This window comes from Epinephelus lanceolatus, chromosome 8 (genome assembly GCF_041903045.1).
Source record: "Epinephelus lanceolatus isolate andai-2023 chromosome 8, ASM4190304v1, whole genome shotgun sequence".
Taxonomy (NCBI): Eukaryota; Metazoa; Chordata; class Actinopteri; order Perciformes; family Serranidae; genus Epinephelus; species Epinephelus lanceolatus.
In genome coordinates, this window is record NC_135741.1 from 41,693,145 (window position 1) to 41,714,857 (window position 21,713).

The 21,713-nt window shown below is 43.2% G+C and overlaps 1 protein-coding gene across 1 annotated transcript in view; it reads left to right on the forward strand.

Moving 5' to 3' along the window:
* The window catches only part of skia (v-ski avian sarcoma viral oncogene homolog a), a 144,092-nt gene that overhangs the window by 107,959 nt on the left and 14,420 nt on the right, over window positions 1-21,713 (forward strand). The gene's annotated exons all lie outside the window — the stretch shown is intronic.

The following is a 21,713-nucleotide window of genomic DNA, read 5'->3' on the forward strand; positions in this document are numbered from 1 at the left end:
ATCTTCGTCCCAGCTGCCTTTAAACATGCTGTGGTCCAGCCCGTCATCAAAAAACATAATCTAGACCCCACAGTTTTATCCAACTTTAGGCCTATCTCCAAGCTTACTTTTCTTTCTAAGGTCTTGGAGAAGGTGGTTAATGAACAGCTGCAGTATTTTATTGATCTAAATGGCATTTCCAAGAAGTTCCAGTCTGGTTTTAAGTCACGCCATTGCACAGAAACGGTGCTTTTAAGAATTTTAAATGACCTTCTTTTAACAGTTGACTCTGGTAACTCTGCGGTCCTGGTCCCTCTGGATCTGACAGCTGCCTTTGATGCAGTGGATCGCAACCTTCTCCTGTCTCGCTTAAACACCTGTGTGGGCATTAAGGGTACTGTTCTTGAGTGGTTTCAGTCCTACCTCTCAGACAGGAGCTTCTCTGTCCAGCTTCGGCCACTTCCCCCCTGAGCTGTGGGGTGCCTCAGGGTTCTATTTTGGGTCCCCTCCTCTTTTCGATATATATGTTGCCATTGGGATCCATATTTAGAAAGCACAACGTCTCATTTCACTGCTTTACAGATGACGTACAAATCTATCTGCCTTTAAAAACAAATGAGCAAGCCTCTGTTCAGGTGTTATTAGACTACCTCAATGATATCCGATCTTGGATGGAAGTGAACTTTCTGTCCATGAACAAAAATCTGGAACCCCTGGGGTCAAAGGTCGCCACGCAGCGGCCAAAGAGACACGTTTTTAAAAAAGTACTGTCTTTTCTTTAATAATTCATCAATGCTTTGAGGTAGGGGGCTGACCTTCCAGTATGCGCATCAGGACGCCACAAGCGACCACTGTGCAAAGTTTCAGACCTGTGCAACCTTGGGAAAGGTCAAAGGTCAACCCTTTGGGGGCGACCTGAACAATTTTTTCATACCTTTGTTCCAGATTATCGTTTAGTGGCTCTGGGGGATCCTCTGTTCTGAATCTGGGACCCCTGGGGCCAAAGGTCGCCATGCAGCGGCCAAAGAGACACGTTTTTTTTTTAAAAGCACTGTCTTTTCTTTAATAATTCATCAATGCTTTGAGGTAGGGGGCTGACCTTCCAGTATGCGCATCAGGACGCCACAGGCGACCACTGTGCAAAGTTTCAGACCTGTGTGACCTTGGGAAAGGTCAAAGGTCAACCCTTTGGGGGCGACCTGAACAATTTTTTCATACCTTTGTTCCAGATTATCGTTTAGTGGCTCTGGGGGATCCTCTGTTCTGAATCTGGGACCCCTGGGGTCAAAGGTCGCCACGCAGCGGCCAAAGAGACACGTGTTTTTTTAAAAAGCACTGTCTTTTCTTTAATAATTCATCAATGCTTTGAGGTAGGGGGCTGACCTTCGAGTATGTCATGTGCCACACAGCCTTCTGCTAGGATTTTTTGTCACGTTGCGATACGACCACCGCAGAGCTAGTTAGCTTTGCAGAGCGTCTACAGAGTTGGGACTCAGGGAGACTGATACAGGTCTTACGTAAGGCCCGCAGCCCAAGTTTCACATGGTTCGGTCAATTTTTGTGGCCGTGGCGAGCCTTAATTGGTTCAAAAATGCTAACCTTTAGAGGCCCGCCCCTCGGAAACTACCGAGCCGATCGGAACCTAACTGATGTCTACCGGCTCGTCTCGGCCCCCCGAACGACATATAAAAAAATCAGACTCCTGCGACTTTTAGAAAAACATTTCCTCCAAAACCTCCTCTCTGGTCAAAGGGTGTAAGAGGGCATAAGTCTGACAGCTCCTGATTTTGAGTTTCTGAAACAGGCAAAAAAAATCTACAGGACTTTGGGGTTTTTTTGTTCCAGATTATCGTTTAGTGGCTCTGGGGGATCCTCTGTTCCCAATCTGGGGCCCCTGGGGTCAAAGGTCGCCGCGCAGTGGCCAAAGAGACACGTTCTTTAAAAAGCACTGTCTTTTCTTTAATAATTCATCAATGCTTTGAGGTAGGGGGCTGACCTTTGAGTATGTGCATCAGGACGCCACAGGTGACCACTGTGCAAAGTTTCAGACCTGTGTGACCTTGGGAAAGGTCAAAGGTCAACCCTTTGGGGGCGATCTAGACAATTTTTTCATACCTTTGTTCCAGATTATCGTTTAGTGGCTCTGGGGGATCCTCTGTTCTGAATCTGGGACCCCTGGGGCCAAAGGTCGCCACGCAGCGGCCAAAGAGACACGTTTTTTTTTTAAAAGCACTGTCTTTTCTTTAATAATTCATCAATGCTTTGAGGTAGGGGGCTGACCTTTGAGTATGTGCATCAGGACGCCACAGGCGACCACTGTGCAAAGTTTCAGACCTGTGTGACCTTGGGAAAGGTCAAAGGTCAACCCTTTGGGGGCAACCTGGACAATTTTTTCATACCTTTGTTCCAGATTATTGTTTAGTGGCTCTGGGGGATCCTCTGTTCTGAATCTGGGACCCCTGGGGTCAAAGGTCGCCGCGCAGTGGCCAAAGAGACACGTTCTTTAAAAAGCACTGTCTTTTCTTTAATAATTCATCAATGCTTTGAGGTAGGGGGCTGACCTTTGAGTATGTGCATCAGGACGCCACAGGTGACCACTGTGCAAAGTTTCAGACCTGTGTGACCTTGGGAAAGGTCAAAGGTCAACCCTTTGGGGGCGATCTAGACAATTTTTTCATACCTTTGTTCCAGATTATCGTTTAGTGGCTCTGGGGGATCCTCTGTTCTGAATCTGGGACCCCTGGGGCCAAAGGTCGCCACGCAGCGGCCAAAGAGACACGTTTTTTTTTTAAAAGCACTGTCTTTTCTTTAATAATTCATCAATGCTTTGAGGTAGGGGGCTGACCTTTGAGTATGTGCATCAGGACGCCACAGGCGACCACTGTGCAAAGTTTCAGACCTGTGTGACCTTGGGAAAGGTCAAAGGTCAACCCTTTGGGGGCAACCTGGACAATTTTTTCATACCTTTGTTCCAGATTATTGTTTAGTGGCTCTGGGGGATCCTCTGTTCTGAATCTGGGACCCCTGGGGTCAAAGGTCGCCACGCAGCGGCCAAAGAGACACGTGTTTTTTTAAAAAGCACTGTCTTTTCTTTAATAATTCATCAATGCTTTGAGGTAGGGGGCTGACCTTCGAGTATGTCATGTGCCACACAGCCTTCTGCTAGGATTTTTTTGTCACGTTGCGATACGACCACCGCAGAGCTAGTTAGCTTTGCAGAGCGTCTACAGAGTTGGGACTCAGGGAGACTGATACAGGTCTTACGTAAGGCCCGCAGCCCAAGTTTCACATGGTTCGGTCAATTTTTGTGGCCGTGGCGAGCCTTAATTGGTTCAAAAATGCTAACCTTTAGAGGCCCGCCCCTCGGAAACTACCGAGCCGATCGGAACCTAACTGATGTCTACCGGCTCGTCTCGGCCCCCCGAACGACATATAAAAAAATCAGACTCCTGCGACTTTTAGAAAAACATTTCCTCCAAAACCTCCTCTCTGGTCAAAGGGTGTAAGAGGGCATAAGTCTGACAGCTCCTGATTTTGAGTTTCTGACACAGGCAAAAAAAATCTACAGGACTTTGGGGTTTTTTTGTTCCAGATTATCGTTTAGTGGCTCTGGGGGATCCTCTGTTCCCAATCTGGGGCCCCTGGGGTCAAAGGTCGCCGCGCAGTGGCCAAAGAGACACGTTCTTTAAAAAGCACTGTCTTTTCTTTAATAATTCATCAATGCTTTGAGGTAGGGGGCTGACCTTCCAGTATGCGCATCAGGACGCCACAGGCGACCACTGTGCAAAGTTTCAGACCTGTGTGACCTTGGGAAAGGTCAAAGGTCAACCCTTTGGGGGCGATCTAGACAATTTTTTCATACCTTTGTTCCAGATTATCGTTTAGTGGCTCTGGGGGATCCTCTGTTCTGAATCTGGGACATCTGGGGTCAAAGGTCGCCGCGCAGCAGCCAAAGAGACACGTTTTTTTAAAAAAGCACTGTCTTTTCTTTAATAATTCATCAATGCTTTGAGGTAGGGGGCTGACCTTTGAATATGTGCACCAGGACGCCACAGGCAACCACTGTGCAAAGTTTCAGACCTGTGTGACCTTGGGAAAGGTCAAAGGTCAACCCTTTGGGGGCAACCTGGACAATTTTTTCATACCTTTGTTCCAGATTATCATTTAGTGGCTCTGGGGGATCCTCTGTTCTGAATCTGGGACCCCTGGGGTCAAAGGTCGCCACGCAGCGGCCAAAGAGACACGTGTTTTTTTAAAAAGCACTGTCTTTTCTTTAATAATTCATCAATGCTTTGAGGTAGGGGGCTGACCTTCGAGTATGTCATGTGCCACACAGCCTTCTGCTAGGATTTTTTGTCACGTTGCGATACGACCACCGCAGAGCTAGTTAGCTTTGCAGAGCGTCTACAGAGTTGGGACTCAGGGAGACTGATACAGGTCTTACGTAAGGCCCGCAGCCCAAGTTTCACATGGTTCGGTCAATTTTTGTGGCCGTGGCGAGCCTTAATTGGTTCAAAAATGCTAACCTTTAGAGGCCCGCCCCTCGGAAACTACCGAGCCGATCGGAACCTAACTGATGTCTACCGGCTCGTCTCGGCCCCCCGAACGACATATAAAAAAATCAGACTCCTGCGACTTTTAGAAAAACATTTCCTCCAAAACCTCCTCTCTGGTCAAAGGGTGTAAGAGGGCATAAGTCTGACAGCTCCTGATTTTGAGTTTCTGACACAGGCAAAAAAAATCTACAGGACTTTGGGGTTTTTTTGTTCCAGATTATCGTTTAGTGGCTCTGGGGGATCCTCTGTTCCCAATCTGGGGCCCCTGGGGTCAAAGGTCGCCGCGCAGTGGCCAAAGAGACACGTTCTTTAAAAAGCACTGTCTTTTCTTTAATAATTCATCAATGCTTTGAGGTAGGGGGCTGACCTTTGAGTATGTGCATCAGGACGCCACAGGCGACCACTGTGCAAAGTTTCAGACCTGTGTGACCTTGGGAAAGGTCAAAGGTCAACCCTTTGGGGGCGATCTAGACAATTTTTTCATACCTTTGTTCCAGATTATCGTTTAGTGGCTCTGGGGGATCCTCTGTTCTGAATCTGGGACCCCTGGGGCCAAAGGTCGCCACGCAGCGGCCAAAGAGACACGTTTTTTTTTTAAAAGCACTGTCTTTTCTTTAATAATTCATCAATGCTTTGAGGTAGGGGGCTGACCTTTGAGTATGTGCATCAGGACGCCACAGGCAACCACTGTGCAAAGTTTCAGACCTGTGCAACCTTGGGAAAGGTCAAAGGTCAACCCTTTGGGGGCAACCTGGACAATTTTTTCATACCTTTGTTCCAGATTATTGTTTAGTGGCTCTGGGGGATCCTCTGTTCTGAATCTGGGACCCCTGGGGTCAAAGGTCGCCACGCAGCGGCCAAAGAGACACGTGTTTTTTTAAAAAGCACTGTCTTTTCTTTAATAATTCATCAATGCTTTGAGGTAGGGGGCTGACCTTCGAGTATGTCATGTGCCACACAGCCTTCTGCTAGGATTTTTTTGTCACGTTGCGATACGACCACCGCAGAGCTAGTTAGCTTTGCAGAGCGTCTACAGAGTTGGGACTCAGGGAGACTGATACAGGTCTTACGTAAGGCCCGCAGCCCAAGTTTCACATGGTTCGGTCAATTTTTGTGGCCGTGGCGAGCCTTAATTGGTTCAAAAATGCTAACCTTTAGAGGCCCGCCCCTCGGAAACTACCGAGCCGATCGGAACCTAACTGATGTCTACCGGCTCGTCTCGGCCCCCCGAACGACATATAAAAAAATCAGACTCCTGCGACTTTTAGAAAAACATTTCCTCCAAAACCTCCTCTCTGGTCAAAGGGTGTAAGAGGGCATAAGTCTGACAGCTCCTGATTTTGAGTTTCTGACACAGGCAAAAAAAATCTACAGGACTTTGGGGTTTTTTTGTTCCAGATTATCGTTTAGTGGCTCTGGGGGATCCTCTGTTCCCAATCTGGGGCCCCTGGGGTCAAAGGTCGCCGCGCAGTGGCCAAAGAGACACGTTCTTTAAAAAGCACTGTCTTTTCTTTAATAATTCATCAATGCTTTGAGGTAGGGGGCTGACCTTCCAGTATGCGCATCAGGACGCCACAGGCGACCACTGTGCAAAGTTTCAGACCTGTGTGACCTTGGGAAAGGTCAAAGGTCAACCCTTTGGGGGCGATCTAGACAATTTTTTCATACCTTTGTTCCAGATTATCGTTTAGTGGCTCTGGGGGATCCTCTGTTCTGAATCTGGGACATCTGGGGTCAAAGGTCGCCGCGCAGCAGCCAAAGAGACACGTTTTTTTAAAAAAGCACTGTCTTTTCTTTAATAATTCATCAATGCTTTGAGGTAGGGGGCTGACCTTTGAATATGTGCACCAGGACGCCACAGGCAACCACTGTGCAAAGTTTCAGACCTGTGTGACCTTGGGAAAGGTCAAAGGTCAACCCTTTGGGGGCGATCTGGACAATTTTTTCATACCTTTGTTCCAGATTATCGTTTAGTGGCTCTGGGGGATCCTCTGTTCTGAATCTGGGACACCTGGGGTCAAAGGTCATTGCGCAGCAGCCAAAGAGACACGTTTTTTTTTTAAAAAGCACTGTCTTTTCTTTAATAATTCATCAATGCTTTGAGGTAGGGGGCTGACCTTCGAGTATGTGCATCAGGACGCGACAGGCGACCACTGTGCAAAGGATCAGACCCTTGGTCTGCTCACCCATCACTTGGCGCGATTTAGCCATGAAGATTCTGTCTTGGGGGGGCAGGAACGTGCATTTGCTAAGAAAGTGATTATCAGGCCTGTCGGCACATTTGCATAAGGGACATGACTTCCTCAGACGGGCAGGCAGGGCTAGCTTTGACCTGGCAAGCTCAGACACGGCCGCACGCATAGCACGGGCATCCTCCGAGGCCTGCAACTCATCTAGTAGTGAATCAAGGGCTTGTGAGATTTCTGGTTTAATGGATGCCAACGTGCGGGACCGCAGTTCAGTGCAATACCTTTGTTTGATGAGCTTCGGCAGATCAGCGTGTATGAGGCGGAGCCATGTGAGGGCGTTAACTCCTCAGCCTCAGTCACAACTTCTCCCATGTGGCTGATGCCGGAATCCTTACGCAGTAAGTTGTCGTCAGTAAAAGCCATCAGACGTTGATACAAATCCTCTGGTCTCTCATCAGGTTCCCGTTTGATAGCAGCAAAGTCAGTGAAGTGCACTCCAGTGCACTGAAAGCCGTAATGTAGGCGAATGGCTTGCCATATGCTGTCAATGGAAGTGGAGTTTCTGACAATGCTGTGACGAGAGATTACAGGACAGTAATTAGCAATCTGTCCCAGCATGAGCTCCAACATGGCCACCTTGCGTTCTTTATTGCGACGTTGGGCAGCAGGAACTGGGTCGACGTCATCTGTAAATCCTCGGCATGGAGACGTTTTGGACTTCTTCTCGTCGATTTAAAAACTTGTCTTGAGTTTAGAGTTTACATGCCTTCACAACTTGTAGAAAGCGTTGGCTTTGAAGCTACTAAACAGCTGGATGTGCGCAGTAAACTGCCTGATCATGCGCTGCTCTGTGTCCGTTTTCAAGCAGCTGAAGTTACTAAGCAGAGTGTAGACTTAAATCAGGGGATAAAAAGGAGTAGGCTTAGACACCTCCCTGTAAATTTTTTATGTTCCGAGGTGTGTCATGATGCCCTTTTTGGGATCATAAATCAACTGCAAAATGGCAGTAGAACTCAGGATAATATAGATCAGTGTTATGGCAGACTTTGTGATATTTTGCATGGTGAACTAGACAAATACTGCACAGGTAGAAATTACGTGAGGAAGAGGAACCACAGAACTAAGCAACTTTTTTGGAACACTGAACTGAATGAATTACGGTATAATTTGCGAAAGGCAGAAAAAATGTATCTAAGCTGTAAAGACAGTAGAAGGAGGATTTTGCATGAGGAATTTAAACTCTGTCAAACTCTTTTTGATAGAAAACTGCGATTTTTCAAGCGGCGTTTTAGGAGAGGACAAGCTCTACAGTTGGAGCAAATGCAATTTAGCAATCCTCAATTATTTTGGAGAGAAATAAACAGACTTGGGCCACAAAAGAGTAAGCTGATCCCTTTAGAAATTGTAATGGAAAACGGGGAATCTTCTTTTGAAAGTGAACAAGTATTAAAAAAATGGGAGAACGACTACAGTAGCCTCTATGCTTGCAGTAATGATGTGCTTTTCAATGATCAATTTCTAAAGGAAACTTGTAAATTAAAAGTGATCTTGAAAGGAGGATGTGTAATTCACATACAGTGTATCACCACAGTGACATGTTAAATAATGAAATTACATTAAAGGAGGTGCAAGATGCTATAGATCGCGCCAAAGTAAAAAAGGCAGTGGGCGTGGAGGAGCTCTCTAATGAGGTGCTCAAATCCCCCAACTTGTTGACTGTGTTACATCCTTTATTTCAAACTTGTTTTAATACGGGCATCACACCATCCATGTGGGATAAAGCAATAATTATTCCCATCCCAAAATCAGTAACAACAGACCCCAGAGTCCCCCTAAACTATAGAGGCATCAGCTTGCTCAGTACGGTTTACAAGCTCTATTCTGGCGTTTTAAATAAGAGACTCACTGATTACTTGGAGTTTAATAACGGGTTGGTGGATGAGCAGAATGGCTTTAGAAAAGAAAGAGCTTGTATCGATCATATTTTTGTTATTTCATCAGTCATAAGAGCAAGATTAGAGGAGGGTAAAAATACATTTGTTTGCTTTGTTGATTTTAAAAAGGCATTCGATTGGATCCACAGAGACTTATTGGAGTATAAGTTACTCTGCTCTGGCATTCATGGTAAATTCTATAATGCCATTAAAGCTTTATACAAAGCCCCAGTCGCCTGTATTCAGTTAAATGATCGTAGAACTGGCTGGTTTCCCACACCTTATGGTGTAAAGCAAGGTGATGCGCTCTCGCCCACCCTGTTTGCTTTATATGTGAATGATCTGGCTCAGGAAATTAAGCAGGAAAATTTGGGAATTTCAATTGGAAATATTAATCTGAGTATTCTTTTATATGCTGATGATATTGCCTTGGTGGCCGAAAATGAGTCTAATCTTCAGAAAATGTTGAATATCATGGAGGGGTGGTGTAGTAAATGGAGACTCGCAATCAACAGGGAAAAAACACAGATTATACATTTCAGGAGGAAATACGAGCAGCAGAACAACTATGGATTTCTTTTTGGGTCAGTGAATTTGAGTTATACCCCCTCTTATAAATATTTAGGCTTTATTTTCAATGAATTTATGAATTTTTCAGAGGGAAGGAAAATGTTGGCAGACTCAGCAGGTAGAGCTCTGGGTGCCATACTAGGTAAACTGAAACTATGTCCTGATCTGGGTTTTGTTACTTACACTAAACTATATGACTCTATGGTTGCCTCTATCCTTTTTTATGCAGCAGGAGTGTGGGGCGCTGAAGAGGCTGCCGAATGCAAAATTATTCAGAATAGAGCTTTGAGGTGCTTCCTTGAGGTGCATAAGTACACTACTAAGTTAGCTATTGAAGGTGATACAGGTTGGGAAAGTTGTTTGGCAAGGCAGAGATGTGAGATGATCAGGCTGTGGAACCGCCTAACTCAATTGCCAGAGGAGAGGTTAACAAAAAGTATATTTAATTGGAATAAAGTACACAACCATGCATGGATCAGAGAGATATCTTCAATTTTTTCACTCTTGGATTTAAATGCACATTTTATGAATAATTTACAGTGTAATTTAAAGGTGGTCAAACAGAAACTGTCATTGTTACACCAACAGCAATGGAAGGTGGATATTTGGAAAAAAACAAAACTGAGAAACTATATTCAGATTAAAAATGAGTATTCCACTGAACCTTATGTTTCTTTTAATTTAAAGAAAGGACAGAGGTCCCCTCTGTGCTCAACTAAGAGCGGGTGTTTTACCCTTGGCAGTTGAGGTAGGTAGGTATAAAGGTACTCCTGAAGAACAGCGATTGTGTGTGCTTTGTGACCTAGGAGTTGTGGAGGATGAATTTCATTTTGTGTTTCATTGTCCACTTTATCATGGTTTAAGAAACATTTTATTTGAAAAGATCCAGGTAAAGAATCCTGATTTGTTTTGGATATCTGAATGTTCTATGTTATGTTGGCTGTTTAAGGAAGAAGTGTTTACTTTAAGTGAGTTTTTGGAGAAGGCATGGCAGCTACGAAGGAGAACTCTGTATCCGTAAGCCGCATTCCGAGTATATTGACTGTATCCCTTTTTTTTTGGCTGTCTTGGATTGTAATATGTGTATTTTAAGCGAGTGTCTTGTAAGCCCGTGCGGGCTGGGCACCCTGGTGTGCAGGACACTTTAATGAATTTGTAACTAACTAACTAACTCTTCTCCCATTCTGCACCATTGAGCAGAAATGGGACAAACTCACCATCAAGTGGCAGTGTGTACAACAGGTTCTGGCGCCAGTTCTCAAAAGAGTTGACAGTTTCAATCTTGGTTCAGTGCTCTGTGTGAATTAGCCATGATGCGCACTTAGCCACCGTTAGTTCAACTGCGTCTGGTTGTAGGCGTCACTACACTGTGATTCCCCTGACAGGGTAGTTACTGTTATGACTTCAGTAGTTGATAATATCCTCTGGTCGTATGTTCGGGAAACGCTGCCACCACGCCAGTAAAGGAGGACGATACACATGAATCACACAACGCAGGTTGAGTAGTGCGGCAGCAGCCGTTTAGTGTAAACAAGAGCTGGTACAAAACACAGACCCAGAGGAAGTGACGCCTGGTAACTATAACAACCCCACCGTACATAGCGGAAGTGACGTATGGTCACTATGACAACCACAAACACTACTGGCGCAGAGGGCCTTCTGCTAGGATTTTTTGACCGTGTCGCGATACGGCCACCGCAGAGCTTGTTAGCTTTCCAAAGGGTCTATGAAGTTGGGCCTCGGGGAGACTGCTATAGGTCCTATGGCAATGGCAGGCACTCATAGGTTGGAAAAGATGATTTTTCAAAGCCCTGCCCATCAAAAAGTACAGGTCCGATCGGCACCAACTGATGTCTATCCGCTCGTCTGGAGCCCCTGAAAAACGTAAAAAGATTCAGACTCGTACGACTTTAGGAAAAATGTTTGCTCCAAAACGTCCACCTGCGTCAGAGGGTGTAGGAGGCTATAGGTCTTACAGCTCCTGATTTGGAGTTTCTGAAACAGGCAAAAAAAAAAAAAAACCCAAACTGCAGGACTTTGGGTTTATTTTCCTCGGGATTATGTTTAGTGGCCCCTGGGGATCCTCTGTTCCGAATCTGGGGTCTGTGGGGTCAAAGATCACTGCCTGGCGGCCAAAAGGACACGTTTTACAAACAGTAGCCCAAAAGGAGTTTTCTTCCTGGCATTTGAATTTCAAAACAGCGGGAAACTTGAATTTCTTGAAAAATTCACAAACGCTTTGAGCTAGGATGCTGAAATTATGTTTATCAGGAGGTCACGGCATTGACTGGGTCGAGTTTCAGACCTGGCCTTCACAAACGCTTTGACACGGGGGTTAAATTTTCTGCTAACAGGACAACTAGTGCTAACAAACACTGGTTGGGCCTCCTAGTGATCCCTCAGGTGCAGTTATTGTTAATTCACACACTGTGGCTCTTGTAGTTTTTCTGCTAACAGGACAGCCAGTGCTAACAAACACTGATCAGGCCTCCTAATGATACCTCAGATGCAGTTATGTTCGTCCACACAGTGATGCTTTTAGCTTATTTGCAAACAGGACAACCAGGCTAACACATCTATTTAGTGGAGGTCACTCAGCTGCAATTATTGTTTCTGCCTTTTTAAACAGTGATGCTCTCAAGTTCTCTGTGTACGGGACAATCAGCTGTATTGTTGAATACAATGAATACTGGACCCTTGTGTCTGTACTTTATTTAAGAATCCATATTGCACATGCTTTATCCATATCAAGACTACATTGTGTTCAATGTTTCCTTTATTCCATGCATCTCTAGTCCTTTGGCTTCTCTTTGTGCTGCTCTGCTCCTCTTTCTTCTCTTTATGTTGCTCCATCAACCAGCGCTAACACTTAAATAACACTCTCAATAATCATTCAGATTCAGTTATCACTTCTGTTTGTTCATGCATTGACTGTTGTAGCTATTCTGCTAACTAGGACTAATAGTGCTAACACGTCTATATAGTGGTGATCATTCAGATGCAGTTATTGTTTATTAAGTATACTTATTCACAGTCTGCTGTATTATTGAGTATGTAACAAATATACAGGGATGGACCTTCAGCTACATCTGTACTTTATTGATAAATCTACATTGCACATATGCTTTATCCACATCACAAGGCCGCAGGCCGAGTGCCACGGGTAATCACAGCAGTGACTACACTGACATTGTGTTTTTCCTCCTGTCCATGCTGCTTTTCTCCATGTTGTTCTGCTCCTGTCTTCATGATGTTCTGCTTCTCTCCTGTCACTTGTCCATGTTGCTCTAACAACCAGTGCTAACAGATGCAGTTATTTCTGTTTATGCACAATCTGGCTCTTGTAGCTTCTCTGCTAACAGTACAACTAGGCCAACACAGCTAGTGTCTAGTGGTGATCATTCAGATGCAGTTATTGTTTATTAAGTATACTTATTCACAGTCTGCTGTATTATTGAGTATGTAACAAATATACAGGGATGGACCTTCAGCTACATCTGTACTTTATTGATAAATCTACATTGCACATATGCTTTATCCACATCAAGACTACACTGAAATAGTGTAACTTCCTCCTGTCATGCTCTGTTCTTCTCTCCTCTCTCGCTTCTCTCTCCTCTCTTCATGCTGCTCTGTTCTCCATTCTGCATGCTGCTTTATCGGCTCAAGTCTGTATTTAAATGAGAGTTAGCAAAGATAACATGCATTATAACACTGCATTAGCTGGTACCTATATACCAGTAATCACATCTTACTGTACTTGACTTAAGTATTTACTTTCAGTTTTTCACCATTTGTGACTTTCTCCTTTGTGTATACCCTGAATTATAGGCTATTACATGACACTGTGAATACAGAGCCACTCATAGTTATAATTCAAGTATTATTATTACTAAAAGATATGAACAGACTCTGAGAGCAAATTCTATGGCCAGAAAATTGCAGCAAAATGATGCTGAATATTTCTGGAAAGAGGCAAAGATTATGGATGATGGTAAAATACCTCTGCTCTCCATTATTGAATGAGTAACTGGTAGTGTGAAGAAATAGGAAGAAGACAGAATAGGGAGTTTTTTTTAACTGTGTCAAAAGTGGTGATTTTTGTGTTGGGGATGTTCCCCATGATAATGTGGTTATCAGGCCTGATGAAGACAGTTGTGCTATTGGGAAACTGGCTTTAAATAAGTCTTGTGGCCTTGATCAGATTAAAAATTCACAAAAGGATCATTATCAGCACAAGTCTAACCAAAGAAGATGTAGCCTTCCGTCTGTTATCTGCATTTCATTGTCTTCAACAATTAAATGTCTGCATTTTTTGTGAGGAATATATATGTATATGTATGTATGTTTTCAATTTCAATTTCAATTTTATTTATAAAGCCCAATATCACAAATCACAATTTGCCTCACAGGGCTTTACAGCATACGACATCCCTCTGTCCTTAAGACCCTCACAGCTGATCAGGAAAAACTCCCCAAAAACCCTTTAACGGGGGAAAAAAAAAACGGTAGAAACCTCAGGAAGAGCAACTGAGGAGGGATCCCTCTTCCAGGACGGACAGACGTGCAATAGATGTCGTACAGAACAGATCAGCATAATAAATTAACAGTAATCCATATGACACAATGAGACAGAGAGAGAGAGAGAGAGAGAGAGAGAGAGATGCAGGTAATGACAGTAGCTTACAACAACATTAATGAAAGTAATAATATTATAGTTATAGTTCTGGCTACTGTGGTACAATATGTTGAAAGTATGTATTAATATCAGACAGTATACTTGTGTGACAATAGTCATATGTGTATAATAACAGTAGAAGTATGACTAATGACTAATGATGGCAGCAGCAGCAGGAGGCATCTGGCAGGACCACGGCAGCAGCACAACCACACACGTCACGCTGTCCAGGCACCGCTGTGATATGAGTTAATCTGAGAGGCAGTGGAGCACAAAGGCTCCGGAGAAGAAGCCGAGTTAGTGACATCCAGAATGGCCGAGTTAGCAAGATGCAGTAATAGGATGAGAGTGTGAGAGAGAGAGAGAGAGAGAGAGAGAGAGAGAGAGAGAGAGAGAGAGAGGGAGAGAGAGGGAGCCCGGTGTATTATAGGGGGTCCTCCGGCAGACTAGGCCTAAGTCAGCCTAACTAGGGGCTGGTACAGGGCAAGCCTGAGCCAGCCCTAACTATAAGCTTTATCAAAGAGGAAAGTCTTAAGTCTAGTCTTAAATGTGGAGACGGTGTCTGCCTCCCGGACCATAACAGGAAGATGATTCCACAGGAGAGGAGCCTGATAGCTGAAGGCTCTGGCTCCTGATCTGCTTTTGGAGACTTTAGGGACCACGAGTAACCCTGCGTTCTCAGAGCGCAGTGTTCTGGTGGGATAATATGGCACTATGAGCTCTCTAAGATATGACGGGGCTTGACCATTTAGAGCTTTATAAGTTAACAGTAGGATTTTAAATTCAATTCTGGATTTTACAGGGAGCCAGTGCAGAGAAGCTAAAACAGGAGAAATATGATCTCGTTTCTTAGTTCCTGTTAGTACACGAGCTGCTGCATTCTGAATTAGCTGGAGAGTTTTTAAGGACTTACTAGAGCTACCTGATAATAGAGAGTTACAGTAATCCAGCCTTGAGGTAACAAAAGCGTGGACCAATTTTTCTGCATCTTTTCGGGTCAGGATAGGCCTAATTTTCGCAATATTACGCAGATGAAAAAATGCAGTCCGTGAGGTTTGCTTTAAATGAGAATTAAAAGACAAATCTTGATCAAATATTACTCCGAGGTTTCTTACGGTAGTGCTAGAGGCCAGAGCAATGCCATCTAGAGAAACTATGTCATCAGATAAAGAGTCTCTGAGTTGTTTGGGGCCAAGAACAATAACTTCAGTTTTGTCTGAATTTAACATCAGGAAATTGGTGCTCATCCAATTTTTTATGTCTTTAAGGCAGTTATGGAGTTTAGTTAATTGATTACTTTCTTCTGGCTTCATCGATAAATACAACTGTGTATCATCCGCATAACAATGGAAATTTATAGAGTGATTTCTAATGATGTTACCTAAAGGAAGCATATATAGAGTAAATAGGATTGGTCCGAGCACAGAACCTTGCGGAACTCCAAAACAAACTTTGGTACGTAAGGATGATTCATTACGAACGTCAACAAATTGAAAACGATCAGATAAATAAGATTTAAACCAGCTTAGTGCTGAACCTTTTAGGCCAATTAAGTGATCCAGTCTCTGCAGTAGAATTTGATGGTCAATTGTGTCAAACGCCGCACTAAGATCTAATAAAACAAGAACAGAGACGAGTCCTTTGTCTGAAGCAATCAGAAGGTCATTTGTAATTTTAACTAGAGCTGTCTCAGTGCTATGATGCACTCTAAATCCTGACTGAAATTCCTCAAATAAATTATTATCCTGGAGAAAATCACACAGCTGGTCTGCGACTACTTTCTCAAGGATCTTTGACAGAAAGGGAAGATTAGATATTGGTCTATAGTTGGCTAACACCTCTGGATCCAGGGTGGGCTTTTTTAGGAGAGGTTTAATTACAGCTACCTTAAAAGACTGTGGTACATAGCCTGTTAATAGGGATATATTGATCATATCTAATATATGAGTGTTAACTAAAGGAAAGACCTCCTTAAGTAGCCTAGTTGGGATGGGGTCTAAGAGACACGTTGATGATTTAGATAAAGAAATCACTGCGGTCAATTCTTGAAGAGAAATTGGGGAGAAGCAATCTAAATATATATTAGATTCTACAGCTGTGTTTGAGGTTAGATAGGTAGGCCTACCATCCGAGGGCAGGAGGTCATGAATTTTGCCTCTAATAGTTAGAATTTTGTCATTAAAAAAGCTCATAAAATCATTACTGCTAAGGGCTAAAGGAATACAAGGCTCAATAGAGCTTTGACTCTCAGTCAGCCTGGCTACAGTGCTGAAAAGAAACCTGGGGTTGTTCTTGTTTTCTTCTGTTAATGCTGAGTAATAGTTTGCTCTGGCATTGCGGAGGCCCCTCTTATAAGTTTTGAGACTGTCTGTCCAGATTAAACGAGATTCTTCCAGTTTGGTTAATCGCCAATTCCTTTCAAATTTTCGCGATATTTGTTTTAACCTACGGGTTTGAGAGTTATACCAAGGAGCAAACTTTCTTTGCTTTGTTAACTTCTTTTTAAGAGGAGCTACAGAGTCGAGCGTTGTTCGCAGCGAGCCTACGGCGCTATCAACAAAATGATCAATTTGGGAGAGGTTAAAGTCGGCACGGGAAACCTCTGTTACTGAAGGTATTGGTATTGAATTTAACGACGAAGTAATCTTTTCCTTAAATTTTGTGACAGCACTATCTGATAAACATCTAGTATAGTAACTGTTGCTAAGTGGCGTGTAATCGAGTAAAAAGAAATCAAAAGTAATCAGATAATGATCTGATAGCGAGGGATTCTGTGGAAAGACTTTTAGGTTATCAATTTCAATTCCATACGTCAGAACTAGATCGAGGGTATGGTTAAAACAATGAGTGGGTTCATGTACACCCTGACTGAAGTCAATGGAGTCTATTAATGAGATAAACGCGGTAGCCAGGGAGTCATTATCAACGTCGACATGAATGTTAAAATCGCCTACAATAATAACTTTATCTGATTTAAGAACTAAACTGGATAAAAACTCTGAGAATTCAGATACAAATTCAGAATACGGGCCAGGAGCACGGTACACTATAACAAATAAAAGTGGCTGCGAGGTTTTCCAGGTCGGATGTAAAACACTAAGAACGAGGCTTTCAAATGAATTATAATCTAGTTTAGGTTTAGGGCTGATTAACAGACTAGAGTTAAAAATGGCTGCAACTCCCCCTCCTCGGCCGCTGCCTCGAGGAATGTGGGTATTATTATGACTAGGAGGAGTGGACTCATTTAGACTAACATATTCATCTTGACACAGCCAGGTTTCAGTGAGACTGAGTAAATCAATATGATTATCTGATATTAATTCGTTTACTAACACTGCTTTAGACGATAGAGACCTGATATTTAACAGTCCGCATTTAATTCTCCTGTTTTGTCTTTCTGTCACAGAAGAGGTTTTAATTTTTATGAGGTTGTTATGCACAACTCCTCTTTGTTTAATTTTAGATTTAAATAATTTAGGTGGTCGGGGGACAGACACCGTTTGTATAAAACTATGAAAACTATGGCTGGGTAACTGAACTAGAAGCTCAGAGAGGCGTTTAGGACTGCAACTCTCTGTCCTGGTCTCAACTCTGGGTTGTCAGGGATTTAAATTACTAATAAAATTTGCCAGGTTCCTAGAAATGAGAGCAGCTCCATCCAAAGTGGGGTGAATGCCGTCTCTCCTAATAAGACCAGGTTTTCCCCAGAAAGTTTGCCAATTATTATGTATAACAAGTATTAGAAGAATTTAAAGCTAAGGATCAATTTTGCATGAATACTAGTGTCCTGATGCTGTATACTCATGAATCGGTTGAATCATGTCCTCATTATATTAAATATCTTAAATATAAAATAAAAAGTCAAAATAGAAACAATTAGTTAAATTTAGTAGTAGTTTTAGAAATTGGAGGTAACAGAAATGAATGGTTTGAAAAAGGGATCATAATAATAGTGGAGTCGTACACTTTCAACATGAAGTCGACTGTGGAGGATGAAAAACTTCCTGGCAAGATAAGTGAAGACGACAAGCAGAAGATTTTGGTTTAATATATTACACTGATGTATTATATTTACAATTGTTTTTAAAACAGTAATAAAATCCAAGACTTGGTAAAAGTAAGCTCAAAATAGAATTAGTTTTTTTGTCTATAATTGGGTATCATTGATTAAAAAAAACAACAACTTAAATTTAAGATAAATTACCAAGCTGTCATTCTACCTTTGACCCATAGGGGGCGCTAGAGAGTGGCACAATGTGACACACATAACCATTCGGTTGAACCCTGTGGGGACTGCAGTACCAGTGTGTGTCCACTAAGGGCGCATCAAATTTCACACACTTTCACATTTTTCATGTGTATAACTCCAAGGGGACACTTGTAGGAAATTTCATGAGGCGCCTATATTCTAAGTTTTACGGCTCTAGGAGGCGTCTAGCCGTGGGGACCTCATTTTTGGTCCCCACGGTAAACCAGGTCCCCACTGGGTGAGTGTGTATTCAGGTTGATGTCCCCACCGAGATAGAAAAACAAGTGCACACACACACACACACACACACACACACACACAGAGCCATAGTAACAGACATGTACACCCACATCCACTCACCCAGACACGTGCTCACACATGAGCCCCTGCATGGGGCCCCCCTTTGGCAGCTGAGACGGGCCTGCCACTCTCACTATTTCCACATATGCTTCCCCATGACTTGAGGCTTTGTGAGTTTCTCATGCAGGGGCTATTCCTAGCTGCCATGTGTGAAGTAAGGGGCTGTAAATTAGCATTTGACAGATACGCACTACAAAGGTCCAGTACTGAAACTCTGTGCCATTGCTTGGCTAATATCATGCCAACAAACTAGTTCTGAGACCACAGAGTGCTGCAGAGGCATGGGTAATGACAATAAAATATCTGACTTTTAATAAAAGGCCAATGTCACCTTTCAGATACCAGTGTAATGGTAGTGTGTTGATATTATGAGGTGTCATGTTCTCAGTTTTAGGTGTCAGAGCTGAGTACATAGACGGTGCAGTCTGGGCACGTCTAACACACACCTCGGCTAATCGGAAAGCCTTATTTTAGAAGTGTGACATCCTGTCTATGCTGTGTAATCCACACTGGATCATAAAGGGGGTAGGTTGCAAAGTGCATGGATGTGTGCACACATACACACACACGTACTTTTGTGTGTCTCTGAAGTTAGCCCAGCTCTATCATTCGTAACAGCCCTGCTGCAAGTCAGAGACTTATCAGGAGAGCATTGTAAAGTTTTCTATAAAAGTGTCTCAGAGTCAGGGTCTGAGTGTGTGTGTGGAGGTGCACGTGTGTGTCTACTGGAGGAGGATTTCTCACGTTGTCACACACCCTCAGCCACAGAATCCCATTTGATTATGCTTAATCCTGGAGACCCCCACAGGAAGATATCATCCACTCTAATGGGATCATTTCAAGTGAATTAAATTATAGTAAAATTACACCCCTCCTCATTTTTGCACTAGATCAACTCAAACTAGCCCCTGAGAACCAGAGCCGCAGACATCACCAAGCCGCTTTTTAAAATAGGAATTCCCACCCTGGCTGTCTGTTTGCTTCATGTCTCACAGTCCCACTGTTCAGTAATCTAGACATGCAGATTTCTGCCTCCGCCCTCACCGCTGAGCCCCATGAGCTCAGCTGCCAATTGCTGACCCCCTGACGCTCTCCTCCATCCAAGATTACCGGGGCCGGATCTCGCCCCTGATGGAAAGCCGTGGTGTTGGCAACCGGTAATCCACGAGACGAGGACTGGCACGTGGCATAGAGACTTTGCCCAGAGGCAGCACAGTGTGTGTGTGTGTGTGTGCGTGTGTGTGCGTGTGTGTGTGGACTGAACTGCAGGCACTAGCCTCTTGCCTCCAGCCCTGATTTGCTGCCCTGATATGTAGGACATATCTCTTTATCTCTAGATAACCCACAAACCTGCCAGCTACAGTCAGGACACTATTGTAGTGTCTGTCTGTGGTACAGTGTGCTGTCTTTTTACGACATACAGCTATTAAAATTAGTCTTCTTATTACAAACCTTTTTAACCTTAAAATACACTGGTCACTAATTTGTACATGAAAATACAAATTACTAATAAAAAAAAAGAAAAAAGAATGTATTCCTTATGGCTAGTTTGGCAAGTATTTTAGGGAATCCTATACACTGTGGAGAGCATGATGGAAATAATGATTATGTATTGAGACCAGTGAAATAAGAGAAATGTAATTTAGCTGTGTTTTTGGGGTGTTTTGGGTTGTGATTGCTTGAACAGTGTGGCTCTGAGATGCTGTGTCAGTTAGTTGGTTGGTACAGGAATATTTTAACAACTATTGGATTGATTGCCATGAACTTTAGGGCAAGGTGAATTCTGGTGGTCAGGCCCCCAGGAATGCCGTACAGCCTTGCTTCCGATTTTTACCAGTGGTCACGGAAGCGAAAAAAAATCCCGACTACTATACGTGTCCCAGGCTACAAGGACGAGAGAGGAATTGATTTATTAACCGAAGTATGTCCGACTCTGCTATGATAGGTGGAGATATTCCCCCTTTCAGCTTGTTAGTATTGGACCCTTTTCCAGTTCACCTATAATGTCACAGACCAAACAATCAACAAACAAGTTAGCTATGGTTAGCTATTGACAAACTGGTACCATGGTGGAACACTTTAATGCTCTGCACATTTTGTCCATCTATAAATGCACAGCTCTGGATGCAGATTTCGCCATATTGTTACTGGCATTCTTTTTCTGTTCTGCATTTAATGTTATTCGACTTACGGTTCAAAGCCTGGGGCGAGAAACTGTGGGGCAGCACCTTTACATGCAATAATTTAATTCGCAATCTGGGTGTGTTAGTCCGACTTTGAGAAATTTAATTTAGTACGATTTCAGTTGGACTAACATGTTTATGTGTATTTTAAAAGTCCGGTTTTAGACAGACTAACACAATAAATTGATTTTCTCTAATGCCATGTAGATGTACCAAGTGACGTCTTCATAATATTAGCCAAACAACAACTTGCGGGCAGGGCTAGTGGGAGAAACTGTACTGCCCATATTCAGTGGGCGACATGCTACAGAAGCAAACCTGGAAGCTATTAACTTTTTTGGCATTCGGCCAGGCAAGCAACTCCATTGGACTGAATAGGCGCCACATTGGAGTCTGGAATCTAGTATTAGACATCTATGCTGGTGATTATTTGACTTTTCATCTACGGCCAACATGAGGTTACAATTGGAATGGTTAAGGAGTATCTTAACACACTTTGCGTTAACTCATTAGAATACACCACTGTCCTATTTCTGCATTTGAACTCACCATGAACTCAGCAATTTAACACAGTCACTTGTGACAGATCCTAGCCACTCAACAGTAACTTTTCCTGTGTGTCTGGTGTGTCCCATGGATATCAGTTGTGCATCTAAGACTCTTAACATAATCTAAGCCTAAAAAAATACCACAAGAGATGATTGTGCTAGATGCAAAAAAATAGCAAAAACCTTTACTAAATCAATGAGCTCAGAGTATGATTCTAATAAATCTGGTGCATTTTAAATGGAGATAAATGTATGCACAATTTCGCTCAAAACATCTTTAGAAAGACTGTGATTGAGAAGAATTAATAGCTCAGAGCAGACATCCATTACTCAGATACAGTATATTCAGATTGTATATAAAGGAGTAGACAAAAAAGACAAAAACAAGGCACCAGGTTTCACTTTGGTCCTTGGAGTGCTTATGTCTTTTCACAAATACCTCCTCTTAGCTCTTCAAACAAAGTTCT